Source organism: Osmerus mordax, chromosome 27 (genome assembly GCF_038355195.1).
Source record: "Osmerus mordax isolate fOsmMor3 chromosome 27, fOsmMor3.pri, whole genome shotgun sequence".
Classification (NCBI taxonomy): Eukaryota; Metazoa; Chordata; class Actinopteri; order Osmeriformes; family Osmeridae; genus Osmerus; species Osmerus mordax.
In genome coordinates this window covers 8,514,777-8,530,244 of record NC_090076.1, presented here as the reverse complement: position 1 = coordinate 8,530,244, position 15,468 = coordinate 8,514,777, and positions in this window count along the sequence as shown.

The following is a 15,468-nucleotide window of genomic DNA, read 5'->3' as shown; positions in this document are numbered from 1 at the left end:
CATCAGTCTCTTGATCTACTTCTTACCATCATTTTCTTATTGTTTGTTGTTTGCTTGTATTATAGCAGTGACGTCGTTGCTATAACCTCAGGGATTTGGCCAACAGCCAAAAATAATTATGTATTGTTCTGTTTTGAATGTTATAGTGCTAAGCTACACGTTAAATAATATTGTACAGGAATCTGTAGATCTGGAAGCTTTGTTAAAGAACAGTTCGTTGTGGTAATGATGTGCCGGGTTTGGCACAGGTACGATTTGGTCCAAAGTCCTCCCTGGGGTGAGATCATGACATGATGCAGACCATGTGGGGAGATGATGTGAGGGAGACGTGGAGTGCAGTCGTGTGCACCTCGATACTTCAACACTCACACACACACAGACACACGCACACACACTCACAGACACACACAGACACACACACTCACACACAGACACACTCACAGACACACACACTCACACACAGACACACTCACACACAGTCACATACTGTACGTGCTCACACACACACACTGTCTGCACGCACACACACACATCTGCTGTTCACACACACAAACACACAAGACCCATGCTCCCCTCAGGCTAAGATGGCCAATCCTCCCCTTTGATTAGAGCTCCTTGGAGGCCGGTAAGACTTGTCTGATAGAGGCCTTGGGTGAGTAAGACTTGAGTTCTCATTACGACATCATGACCTATTCCACACCTCCCCAACCCAAATGATCTGTGAGGGGCAGGGGGCCCTGTTGACCCATTATGATGTCACTCTGCTTGTCTGTGTGCCTGTCAGCATCAAGGTTCTTTCTTTGTATAAAGTGATCTGTAAACGACCCCATGAACCTGACCAGAAGGTATCTCTCATTCTGGGACGGGGCGTCCAATTGATGACTCATCTGCCCGATTTGTTTATAATCCTGTTCTTCACGTCCCTCCTCAGATTCGCTGCCAGGAGGTGAGATGATGTTTTGATTATGATCAATGCAACACTTGTTCTAGTCCAGTTGGAGACAGATTCTCTTTTTTTAAATCTGAAATCAAAACCTAATGCATTCAGTCAAACATTGCACTGGCTTCTAATTGTGTGACATCAACAGACAGAAGATAACAGATTACAAAGTACCTTGGGTTCACTTGGCAAACAACTGGACTGTGTTATTTAAAGGACAAGACTTATAAGGGCCTTAGGTAAGCTTGTGAGCGTGTACAAATGAGAGGGAAACTAATGCAGAAGGACACCAGGATAAAGGATGGATTCTGGCATTCACTGGGCACGTAACACCGACACTGGGGTGGTCTGTTATATTCGGGCCCAACCCTTTGTATCCTAAAAATCATTATTCTAAGTAGGTCAAGTGAGACGTGTTTTGGGATTTGCTTGCAACATTCACGAAAGGGGAGCTGGCCAAGAAGAATGGTCTTCAACACCTCACCACGAAGAGCCTCGTCCAGTTTTACAGCCAGCCCCCGAGCGCATGTGATCTGCAGGACTGTTGGACCGCTCTGTCGGAACAGCAGGGTCATGTCTTGACATGTGACTTGTCACGTGACGTGTGGCTCTCTAGAGGCGGTGCTGCCAAACATCAAACGGGTGTTTTGAGAAAGCCCTTGATATCAGCATGGTTGTGCAACAGACCATTTGGATAGCTCTGCGGCTATCTCACAGGATTGACCTCCAGGGTTGGTTATGGGCCCTAGGCACATAACTGAATATAACCAAATGATATTAAACTGCAACTCCTCGTTAAGTTAGACTGTGGTTGTTTTAAGCAAGGGGGAATTGGAGATGATTCAAGCGAATCAGCGGAAAAAGGGGATGTTAGGTTGAGTCTCTTTGAGGATCACCTCTCTGGGTGTTAAAAGTAAGACGTTGAGGACAACAACAACAGCTTGTGTTGCCCCTGTTCTTGATGACATTGGGAAGCAGATTCTCCTGCATTTTCTACGCACAAACGTAAGGACAGTTGTGCTATCTGATGGCGATTATCTGAAGACGACTATGTACAGGACAGCTTGGAGTCATCAACTAGTGTGGCCCACACTGAAACTGCTGCCCCGGCTGGGTGGAGGATCTAAGTTTAGCTTCACAGCACACAGCTGGCCCCTTGGTCCACACAAAAAAAGATTAGCACATTTGAGATTTCTGCCAGTATCCATAAAGTAGATTCATTTTGCTGAATTGCAAACTGTGTTTTGATTGTGGCACATTGGTGCCGTGTGTATATTTTCTTGAGAGGTTGGAGGGCCTGACTTTTATTGCTGGAAAGGCTGGAGTGTATCCAATAAAAAATCTATAGGCCCCAAATCACAGTGTTCATAATAGAGTAAAGGCTCAATCGCAACCACACTCTTACCAAACTCAAGCCCCCCCCCCCACCTCACACACATATACACACACACATAGACACACACACAGCAACAACACAGAAACTGTTTTCAGAACAACATCAAATTCCAAAAAACTGTATTAATTCCTCCTTGTCGCCAACCAGTATGGTTCTTTATTTGGACAACTAGTCTTATCTCAAGAAGTTGTTTATAAATGTGCTTATCAAATGGAGGATTGCAGGCGCCAAGATGAATGTGGCAATGGAAGAGTTGGGCCATGGATGTGCCATGCCAACATTACCCATAATCCATCACTGTAGGCTGGGGCCAGTCTTCATAGCACAGAGTACTACTCCACAAACATATTTTCCCTCAAAGAAATTACTGCTTCCATTCATGCGGCAAGCAGTATGGAAATGCAGTCAACAAACTTTTGAAGGAGTGCTTTGTTTTCTTGTGTGCGAATTGTGAGACACGAGGAGATTGTAGGCAAGCTGGCAGGCAGAGTTTGGCCGCTGCTGTTTATTTTCAATGAGCAGAACTTTGTCATGATCATTTGGCTTCGGACCAAAGCAAACATGCATCTTTTAAGCAGATGGCATCCAAAATGAGGGCTGCTGTAGTGAGGGGCAGCTGGTTTGGAGACTGGCCACTTGAAATTATTTTGATGATCAACTTGTATAAACATGCTACTTTATTCTTGTCACTATGCTTAACCATGCAAGAGATGTTGCTCATAATGGTTGTTAAATACGTTTTTAACAATAATGACTACAATTATAGGCAGTACGGATTTTCATTACATAATAATAATAATTAAAAAAACGGTTTAAATTACTGTGCTTCGCTATGATAAATACAAAGCGATTCGCCGACATTTGAAACCCATTCTTCTGTTTTCAAGTACCTGTCCTCATCAAAACAGTTGAATCTAATTCTGTACGCGGCGCTCGGCTGAATAATAAACGTATTCCTGGAGGATGGCATGGGGCTGTAAACACAGCCGCCCCGACTGCCACAGCCTGCCAGAGACACGGTGCAGATGTTCTGAGACAGCAAAGCCAGACTTTATTAACATTTGTTATTCCACTCTGGGCCCTGGCTCTCCAAAAGTGTCCCTGCCAGGGCCTCTGGATCTGTACGCTGCGCAGCAACCAAGCTAAATAACTCCGGCTCCACTTGCAGGGCCCTAAACACAACCAGATGTCTGTGCCCTCAACCAATAATCACATCCAATGCACACCTTCGCTCCGATTGGTCGAAAGGGAAGCCCCAGTTGATCACTAAAAGCTGTCAGCTAGAAAACAGATGTGTGGGGTGTGCTCTGAGTGCTGAAATTATGTCCGCAGGCCCCGGGCACCTCTGGAAGGTGGCTGAAACAGACCTGTAGTTTAGGGAAGGGTAGAAATGTACCGTGGAAACGTGCAAGCACACTGCAGGTCCTCGGGCCCTTTGACAGGAAATGACATCTAGAGGAGGGCAAAACCTGCGGTGAGGAAAGTATTTTAAACGATAGAAAAGCGAATGTCCATATGCATTCATTTCATGTTTTTCAACGTCCTCTCTGGTTTTAGAACTTTGGTGTGCTACATTTACATTTAGCAGACGCTCTTATCCAGAGCGACTTACAGTAAGTACAGGGACATTCCCCCGAGGCAAGTAGGGTGAAGTGCCTTGCCCAAGGACACAATGTCATTTGGTTTTCACAGCCGGGAATCTAACCAGCAACCTTCTGATTACTAGCCCGATTCCCTAACCGCTCAGCCATCTGACTCCACTATGTGCTGCAGAGTATGCTGTGCTGTTTACTTGCCTTTCACTTTGGCCACGGTGGTCTTGTTCTTGGTTCTTTCTCCTTGGATAATCATGTTCAAATATTAGAAGAAGTGGACCTACCTGTCACCCCAGCGCCCCACACACACACACACCACAACACTACCCATAGTGGGGGCCCCAAGTCCTGCATTCAAACCTCCTCTGTCCCACGCTGTGAGCAGTGAGAGGTTGGAGGTGGGGGTGTCGGGTCAGATTGTTGTGTATTTGCATAGCCTCCTGAGGGACTAGGGGCCGTGTATAGTTCAAAGATAAAAATGTGAGAAATGTTTGCACGTAAAGGCTATCATGCATGTGCCATAAGGAGCAGTTTTTTTCACCCACCTCTTGGCTGTGTGTGTCAGGAGATTAATGCCCGTGGGGAACACAATGTGTCTTTTGTTGATAGGAACTCAGGCTTGTCAAATGACAGCCATGTGTGTCTTCAGTCAACCCTGCGGTCTGCGTTTTATACTGTCCCGTGCAGCGGTTTCAGCGTGTTCGCGCACACTTCTGAACAAGACATCCTGTGGTCTGTAGCCCTTTCAAAAACACATCCCAAATTGTTTTGATTGATTTGTTACTGTCTGCCCTGTCCTCATGCAGTATCGGGTGTCACCAGAGGCTCGTGAGGCCTGACGGGAGGTCGTCACACAGGTCACATACGTTGTCCTCGCTCCTCAAGTTAAAAAGCCATTAGAGAAGCAGAGCTGTTCTGACATAACTACTGGGTTTACGTTAAAAACATTGGAAAAAAACACATTTGGCTTATTCCTAGCGGAGGTGTTTTTGCAGATGGTATTTGTGGTCTGAGTGTATTAACATAAATGGGATGCGTGATTAAGGGGCTGCAGTTGGCTGAACGGTTGAATTCCACAGACGCGTTACCGCACAGCCTCCCTGAAGACCCTTCATCTCCTCACTCAATCTCAATAACAGACTGTTCCTTGCGTAGGTCAGCCCTGGCAACTGTTACTGTCTCATTCTCCCACTCTTCCTCTCCTTCTCTCTGTCTCTCTCTCTATTTCTCTGTCAGGCAGTCTGTCTGTCTGTCTGTCTGGAATACACGCATTCGGACTGGCCAGGGATTGGTCATGAATAACACACCATGGCAATATCATTAGCTGTATGCTGAAACAACCCCTTTTCTGTTATTGGAGAGCCAAGAGGACGTTTAGGCGGAATCTGCATTCGTTTACACAGTCCGACAGGGGAGCTGGACCCTCAGGTCAGTTCTATTAGATCAATAATGTCCTAAAGATGTGCCATACTAGAATTACATAAAAACCCCATTCTATGGAGGCCCCCCAGGTTACACAGAACAGGCTCTGTGTGCCTCCAGATAGGATGGGACTCCTGCTGAGACATCTACTCCCATTGCTCCTGAAGCTGCCAAAAACGGAGAGGGTAGACATGCTAAGTGTCCGCAGCAAGATCCTCCGATGATAAAAAAAGAATAAGAAAAAAAAAAGTCGTATTGTCCTGATTGCCGCAGTGTAAACAGTCCTCCCCAGGGCCCACTGCTTCAGCCGCAATCTGCTGCCCAGTGGAAGGTTTTCACCCTACATGGTCATCGTAGTAACAACACTCAGGGTTACTTACGACACAAACAATTTATTCAAAGAGACTCTTGTTTAGGTTAATGGTCCCTGTCTAGGATTTTTTGCTCGTTTTCAGGGTGTATAGGCTACTCTGGTGTAGCGCAGCTGTGGAGAAAATCGGTCATTTTTACTGACAAGTGTAACCTCTACAGGGATAGTGTGATAACTTGTGATAACTTATAACCTGTAAAAATGAAATGGGCTATCGTGATGGCTGCTTATATACAGGGTTAAGAGCCAGCCTGCCATTTTTTCTCTACAAAATGAACAACTTCCCAAGTGATGGAAATGTCACATAAATAGGATTAAAGAATTGAAACCCATGAAAATTCCGGGCATTCTTCTTCGGCCCTTGAGAACTCCCCTGCAGATGTTGCTCGCCGTCGTATTACAACAAGTCGTTCGGCCTATCAACCAAAACAGATGCATGTCGTTTGTGCCGCGTTTCAAATAATAAGGGGAATTTACTGGCGCGCTAACACCTCAGCGTTGGTATAAATCAGACGTGGTTGTGTCGCTCAGTGCCCTGGTCTTGCTGGGCAGCGGTGAGTGTTGCTAGACGAGGAGACGGTGCCTACTAATGTCTTCCACAGCTGTTCCCTCCATCCTCCATCAACAGGTTTGTAATGCCGTTCTGGTTAAGTTCTCATTCACTGTGTCACCCCAGTGGCTAGCAAATAGTCAAACCAAATAGTAACGATTTTACATGGTTTATTTTCATTAAGCTGATTTCACAAATATAATTCCCCCCTCACACTAGCATCAGTATAATAATATGTTTGGGTATGTAAAGTTGGCCTGGTGTTCCTGCTCTAGGAGAGATATTATTTTCCTCCTCCTCACGCACTCTAGAATCTCAGCACTGTGTTCTTTAGAACACTACCACGTTCTTTAGAACACTACCACAATACTTTTTATCTAGCTCGAGCTTCAAAGCGTTTAATTACAACTACAAACTAAATCGTATTTCGCATGACTTCAAGTACGTCCCAATCTACTTATTGGTGCTGCACAGAAGAGATTGATTACAGGGCCCTCTCTCGTTCTTCAACATCAAACCTTTATACCCAAACCAAAAACACAACAAGCAAAATGACATGCATCCTAGTCAGTCGTTGGCTCTGTTATATTTGGTTTGTTGCTCCTCACGTCACATTTGACCTGCATGTGGATTGATCTTTACAGGCTGCAGATAAAAACCGAGAATAATGTACATTTTCAAATGCTAATCAAACTGTTGGGGTCTAAGGCAAGACACAGAGAACAGCTGGTAGGGGCCTCTTGTCCTGAGATCTTCTTTCTGTCTTTCTTTCTTTCTTTTATTCTTTCTTTCTTTCGCTCTCTCTTTTCCCTCTCTCTTGCTCTTTCCTTCTCCTTCACTCTCTCTCTCTCTCTCTCTCTCTCTCTCTCTCTCTCTCTCTCTCTCTCTCTCTCTCTCTCCCTCCTTGTCTCTGTCATGACATAGAGATGTGCTTCGCGTTGAGAGGTCTTCTATAGCTACATTCTCAGAGTGAGGGCTTGGGGTAGTCCTGTAACAGGACCTGTCCACACCACTACTGCTGCTCTCCCTAGTCACACAGCTTTGATGGTCAGCTGCCCACAGTTGCTAAGCAAAGCTTCTTTCATGCAGAGTATCAAACATTCAGCAGGCGTCCTTCACTCCGGCCTCAGCATCCTCTCCCCTGACAACGGTTGTCTGGAGGGCGTAGCCATGGAAACTTTGTAGAATAATACATGTTTGGCACCAGAACATGGCCAGGCTTACTCCTGCTGTAAATCTCTTTTGATTATGAACTTGTCAGGTTCTGTAAGTACACTGTGGATGGCCGTCTTCTGTAAAGAAAGATATTTGAGCCTGAAGCTCAAAGTCTTTTAGGTGTTGGTCAAATTCTGTAGACCAGGCCAAGTACTTTTGTTCTTTGTACTTTGTAATAAAGGGAAAAAGTACTTTGTAGCTTACGAGTTTAGATAATGATGCAATTTGTACCCTTTCTTTATGTTATATTTAGTAACATGGTTCACAGGTGGTTAGCTTAAAGTAAAACAAAATGTTTTGGCCAGTTTTTCCCCATTCCAAGGGCTTAAAAGAAAGAAGGATTCTATTTGTATTCATAGCATAGCTCTGTAGTTTGTGTTTACAGTATATAAGAGATTACATGAATTTTACGTAACAGAAAAACGAGGCGAAACTATAATATTTGGACTTTTTAACAAGTTTTCTTGCTTGCTTACTAACGCCATTGGGATGTTACTGTCTGCATGTTGATCCAAAGTGAATTTCTCTCTCATGATAAACTCAGAGTGGAGGAGTGACCAGCTGTAAACGGAATAGTTAATGACACGGCAGTGTGTGTAGTGTGGCTGAGGCTGTACCAAGTCTCCCCCATTCATGGGGCCTAATGCAATTACACAGGCCGTCATTAACGTTGAAACTCTGTGCTGATTAAAACTGCGGTGGCTGCACACAAAGCCGTCTCTCCATCATATAAACAGTACTGTGCCCATTAAATTTGCCACAACTGACAATTACACTGTTAGTTCCCAGAAAGGTCTTTTTCCCTAACTTTCTTTTAAACCGGATTTGGCTGCGAATTAACCTTTAGATCTGTTGTATTCGCAAACCTTTCATAATTTTTTATCAGTGCATTCCTTGTAGATTAGACCATCGATAGGGTATGATGAAACACAGTTTGTTTTTTTTGAGCTGTGAGTACTTTCAATATAACTTCTTAGTTAACAGAGTTGGAATCGTTGTTTGAAGGAGTCTTCTAAGCCCTGGGAGCAGCTGTCTTTTGCAACGCTGAGAGTAGCGTTAACAGTCACTTGTGTCCCAACATTCACTCCTCAACTTTCACTCCCCTCACACAGGAAATGGCTTAATAGTGCCACAGATCACTCCCCAAGTGAACACTATGATCTTAGGTAATCTTAAAGAGGGTTCATCCAATCCCGTCAATTGCTTAATGTTCCTTTGACATGGGAAAGTGTCCGGCTGGAAATTGAATCGCTTTCGAATTTCCCTCAGTTCTTCAAGGACTGCGTGTAAACTTGGATTTGTTTTCGCTCTGTGGTCCCTTTGATGTCCCTTGTGACCTGTGGAAATCAGAAGAGTTCCTCTTCGACTGGTTTCACTATCAGCAATATTGCATTATTGTACTTCACTTGTCTTAGGTTAGTATAGGTTTACAAGGTTAGTATAGGTTATTATGTGTATTATGTGTATTTACAGGTTTAGTATACTGTATTGAATATCGAATATTATTTGTACATTAGGAGGTTTACTATATTTTAGGTTATCATAGATGTAATCTATGTTCTGTGTACTTATATGTTACATTATGCCAGGTTGCTTTGCGTTGTCTTGTCCTAAGAATTTCAGTGCCCAGTCTGACCCTGTGTTGTTCTGTGCATCTGACAATGAAAGACTTGAACTTGAACTTGACTACGTGGCTCTCTCCCAGCCCTGGTCCAGATCTCCCAGCTCCAGTGTACCTGCTTTACTGGGCCCACCTGCTGTTCCCGGCGGAGCAGCTGAACCAGCAGTGACCTGGAGAGGGATGGTCGTCTGGCGTAAGCCCAGTGAGCAGAGAGAGAGAGAGAGACAGGAAGAAAAACTACAGTAGGAGAAATAAAAAGAGAGAGGGGGACAGAGGGCGAGAGAGAGACCTGCAGATGCTCCACCGCAAAAGTAATGCAAAGGACATTCATAGAAAAGAAAAGGAAAGTAAAGAAACAACTTGCAGACAGATGTGTCCAGACGGCTTAGCGGACATGACGGAGCGCCGCGTGTGGAGACGAGGCTCCCGTGGGGGCACTTGTGGTGGAGGTTGACGGGATGGGGGGAGTCTCTACACCGTCTCCCCAGGACGGGGAGGGTGGGTGGGGGGCGGGGGGCGGTCGTTCATCCTCATGCGGGCGCTCCAGGTCCCGCTTGCGTTGCGTCTGAGACGTAGAGTCTTTCAGGGCCCTTTACGAGGGACTGTTAAACTGCCTGGTTTGAGTCCAGATGTCTGGGCCCGAAGAGCAGAGCCTTTGCAGAGAAGGGACAGTCAGCTCAGGTCACTGTGACTGACGCATTCTGAACTTGGTCGACGACGGGGCGATCCGACACGCTTTATCGAGCCGGTGCCCTCCATAGAAAACAGTTGTAAGTAGGCCATTCGATCACGGGATGTGACGCAGAAAAGGTGCGTCGCTGCAACAGCGTCGGTGACTCACAGGCCACTTTGCGGGGCCGTCCCAGTGAACGACACAATAAGGAGACCAAGTCGCCAGACCTTGTTCCGCGAGGAAGCAGCCACCGTGATTTCGGATGGCACGTTGCACTTTCCACCGCCGCCTGAGATGTGTTCATTGGCACCGTCAGGGCCTGTGGTCGCACACTGCAAAAAGCCAAGGTTTGCTTTGGATCTTGGCCAGGTTAGGGTTGCGCAACCAGAAGCTGAGCTCACCGCTTGTAATATCTGGTGTTTGGAGAAGGTTTGGTTGGGGGAGGTTCTGAGGGCATAATCAATGAGGGAAGGAGTTGTGTATTGGGAAGGAAGCACAAATATGCCCAAGGAATATTATTTAATGTCCTCTTGTTGTATTTGCTGAGAGCAAATATTTAATCATGAAATGGCAAAGGATTGTTTTCCCAAAACAGTGGACTTCGATACATCAGCAATGATTAAAGTGTGTTGATTCTGATTCAGAATTTGATGTGTTGCATAACTTAATGACAAGCACGGAACACAAACAAACCTTATATGGTGTCCCAAATCAAGGTATCCAGATATCAGTTCTTCTGTTATTTTACCAGGCTGAATGTCAAGATTTCTCTATCCACAGCGCTCTCTGGTGGTGAAACACAGTACAAACATTCAAACCACTACCCATACAGGAAGGAAATAAAGCAAGTGTGCCAAATAATCTTTGCAATTATTTGATCAATTATACGATTGAATAATACAGTAGCACACTGGATAGGGGTGGTTATCTATACATCTTACACTTTAATGCTTTAAAGTCTCTCCTACGGTACGAATGAATCAACGCCATCGCACGGAATGTGTCAGGACTTTATACTTTTACAGCGTCTGGTGCTGGACTTCAGTATGTTTAGTCTGCATAAACGTCACCGAAATATCCCTCTCTCCGTTTCTCCTTCTCTGCATCTGTCTCTGAAGGAGGGGGAATGTTGTAAACAAAGCTGGGCTCTGGACAGGGTGTTATGTGGAGAAGGGGCTCTCATAGTGGGGCCCTGTAGGTGACATCCCTCTCAGCCTAACTCTCAAATCCACAGGGCCATACTTTATACCTTACAGACTACATACTTTATACCTTACAGACTACATACATTTACATTTAGTCATTTAGCAGACGCTCTTATCCAGAGCGACTTACAGTAAGTACAGGGACATTCCCCCCGAGGCAAGTAGGGTGAAGTGCCTTGCCCAAGGACACAACATCAGTTGGCATGACTGGGAATCGAACTGGCAACCTTCGGATTACTAGCCCGACTCCCTCACCGCTCAGCCAACTGACTCCCCAGACTACATACTTTAATGCTTACAGATTACATACTTTATACCTTACAGACGACATACTTTATACCTTACAGTACCCATTTCTGTTGGCCTGCGTCCCCCAGCAGAAACAGAAAGAGAGTTCTTCTTTGCTGTCATCAAAGTGAAATGTAGGATACAGGTGGGGCCTGTAGTTACAGGTGGGGCCTGTCGTTTTCAGTGTTTAAAGTTAGGACTCGAGGATGTTAACAAAAGGAGACACGATGGCAGGTTGAATCGGTTGAGACAAAGTTTTCTGCAGAAAAACCTTCATTGTCGGTGCTCTCGGGTACACCTGCAAAACGTGCTATACACAGCATTTGAACTCAACTGAACTTCTCGAGCATAGACTACACAACTGGTGGAGGAGAGACGCGTTGGTGGAGGAGAGCAGACTGCATCCATCAGCCAAAGTCTGCATTCCATAGCAGCTCAGTACCGTCCTGAGTATGTGAGCACATTTACTACTGCAGCTGGTTGTACAGGAAGTTGCTTGGCCCAGTGTCTTGACCGACCATGCCAAAGTGTTGGATGAGACGCTAGGGCCTGTAGCCAGAGGAATACAAAGTATTCTGCTACACTACTACAAAAACAATGTGGCCTGGTTTATGCGTCATCAGAACTGTCAGAAACAGTTGGGTTTGACAGTGAGTCCTAACAATGGTTCTCTGACCTCCACATAGGATATATCTTATAAATGAGGTCAATGTATTTTTATGATGTGCATACAGAAACAACTGTTCATTGTTAAACATCTTTCACATGCAAATGGTAATAATAGATTGTACCTAATGTCAAATTTCTTATTTTATTAAAGCGCCCCACTGATTACTGATGTTATAAGCCTACGGGATTGAATAACTCCATACATGAGTTTTTGGGGTTGTTATTCTAGTCTGTTCAAGTTAACAAATGTAGTCAAGGATACTGTAGAATATATTCTGTCATTATCAAGTCAAATAAGCTTGCAGAGACTGCAGAAAACCCACTCTGACAATACCCCATGGTAGCCCTCTCGTGACTTCCAAAAGCTACTGAAAGCTACATTCTGTTGGTGCAATACTCTAATTTAACTTTAGAGAAGATAGAGAACCTTGTTATGGCTGTCAGTCAGTCAGCCTTTCGGCTGAGAATTTGCGAGGATATTTAAGCTGAAAAAAACTTTGAACAAAACATGAATAAGAAGTTGTAACTACTTACTCCAAGATTTCACAGTCTACCAAAGGACTCAATTTACTTTGATGGGCAAAATCCCCACTAGATCTGCCCCTGGTGTAGTAAACAAGTCTGGCGGGTCCCATTGAAGCCTCACTGGTTCAGCATCCACCAGAATCTTTTTTAATACTGCGTTAACTTGGAAACAGTGCAGGGTCATCTGTTATTCTCTTTATAGACGTTACACGGAAGGCAAAATTGGCTTATTGAAATAATGAGGGGGTACATTCTCCATCTAACACGAGCCCCAATATAGAAACCCCACAAAACTGGAATTACAAGATTTTTCTCTTTTGGAAAGAACAAACAGATTGGTGATATTTAAAGTATTCTGTTTAAGTCTCTTCCTCAGATATCTAGTGAAAAAAATACAAATATCATGGCAGACTCAAAAGCTGCCTTTGTCTCAAGTGTACAAAACTAATCAGTCAGTGTTACATGTTCATGGTCTGCCCATGTGTAACTATCAGCATTCATACCCTCAAGTCAAGCAAAGAGATGATGAAAGAGATAGATGAGCACTCAGAGATGGCTTCGCCTTTCCAATTTACTTCAATCTTTCTTGCTTTAACTTGTTTACAGAGAGATCAATTCCCAAACTCCATGGGTTCAACATTGCAACATTGTTCAAGATAAATATTTAATTGGTGCGATAACATTTTCTTTTTTTGCTGTAATTGTCTCCCCAATTTTCTTCCACCACACCATACCAGTAAAATCAAGACTGACACTCTGTTCTAGGCTCATTCTTTTTTATATCTTGTTAATTTACACCTAACTAGACACTGCAAACTGCAACTGAGGTTAAGGAGGGAACGGTTTCCCCGTATCTAGATTCTAACTGCTGTAGAACATTGTTGAAAATCACAAATCCGTATCTTATTTGACAGCCAAGAAACAGTTCAGGACACCATTACATTTACATTTAGTCATTTAGCAGACGCTCTTATCCAGAGCGACTTACAGTAAGTACAGGGACATTCCCCCGAGGCAAGTAGGGTGAAGTGCCTTGCCCAAGGACACAACGTCAGTTGGCATGACCGGGAATCGAACTAGCAACCTTCAGATTACTAGCCCGATTCCCTCACCGCTCAGCCACCTGACTCCATAAACTAACAGTTAACTGACAGTTGCAATGGGAGTGAACAGGTGTAAGGGAGGTGAGCAGAACTCTACACTGCCATACTATTACTATCTACAAGAACAGCTGCTGAAAGGTTTCTGCATTAAACCATAAGCAAGTGAAAAACTGCACTCCACATGGCTCATCAATGAATTATGGCCCCTGGACTCGTTTCCAACGGATACCAGTCTGAGTTCTGCTTAGGCAGTAAGAAATTACATCAACATCAAAGAAGTCTTCTTAAAAGAGCAAATTTAGAAGAATTAATATTTGATAATGCAGAATCCCTCAATAAGCACACAGGCAAGGAATAACTGGTAATCTCACAAGAATATTCAAGCGTCTAATATGGCATATTTACCGATATTAAGGATTAAAACAGCATATAATATGCATTTAAAAATCGTTTTACATACTAAAATATAATTTTGGAGCACTGATGTAATGGTGGCTAATAAGTATAATTTCAAATGGAGAACTTCAAAGAGGTACAGGAAGCTATCATCTGCCATCTAGTGGAAGTTTTACTGACTGCAGACAGAAAAGGGCAAAGGCTTTACCAAACTAGAGTTCAAAATATTTTCCCATGTTTCCGTACATGAGTTGGAACTAGATTCATACTCGATCAATTCAAGGTACCTGTTAAAAGTCATTTGTGCAGCCATAACCATGGATATTAGGAGTACAGCTCCACAAGTCTTCACTCAGGGAAACTATGAATAATGAACATGATGAGGAGGACCATAACTAAGATAATTTTTCATACGGTGTTGCGCAGTGAAACAAGCACCCCAGGTCATTCTGTTATGGACATGTCAGAACATATTTAATAGCTGCCTGACCAGAGCAGTGTGAACAGTTTGGCCTTCTAAATGTATCAAGGCATAATCAAACACACGTAAACAGGTTGATACCAAACGGGAATGCCAAATGAATTCACATTTGGGCCGCAAGTCCTGCAGACAGGTTGTGAAAAAAGTGACCTTGACTTGAAGTGTGAGCCAAGGCCTGAAACTGCTTTCATTAGTGACTTCTAGAGTCCCAGAGAGAGATACTGGATGAAACACAGCATGCTGCCTCTGCAGAACCTCGGAGGCAAACTTCCTCCGGTGAGTCGGTGATCTCAGTAATCTTATGTATTCTATCTCGTGCCCCATGATTTAAACTGGTTCTCTGCCTCTATGTTGTTAACTGGCTTCAGTATAATGATGTAGTTTTCTGTGATGTTCCAACACCATGGCTGGAGGCAGGAGTTTAGTCGGCAGCAAGCAGGATCAAGAAAAAAGTGAGCCACTGAAAATTGAGAAAAATGGCTTGCAGTACCCCAAGGTAGGGAATAAATTGCAGATGATAACTAGTGGAGCGAGGAACAAACAGCATAATAAATTGTTCAAGATTTGTGCTCTCATTTTCCAGACCAAAATCTAACTTTTTAACGTGCGGTTGGCAGGCCATTAAAAGAATTATTTCATGCTCCGAAAACAGAGACCTAATGTCAATCCCTATATCTCACACAGAGAGAGATAACACTCTTTGGAAGTGCTTTGTCTTCAGTTCCATCACACAGTAATGATAATAGGTTATACTAAGACACGAACACTGTAGAAGAGAGAAAAAATATAAACATTTGGGAACTCGACTCCAACGGTTGTTGAGCAGCATAGCTAAATATTCATGGCCAAATATGCATGTTATTATATTTTCTCAATATATCAGCATTAAATATGAATGATCCACATTGAACACATTTAATAATTCAATAAGATATATTTTGCTTATACTATAAATATTAAACTGATTTAGCAGGGATTTTATAATGTGTTTGATGTCCACTGGCTGTTTCTTGTTGATA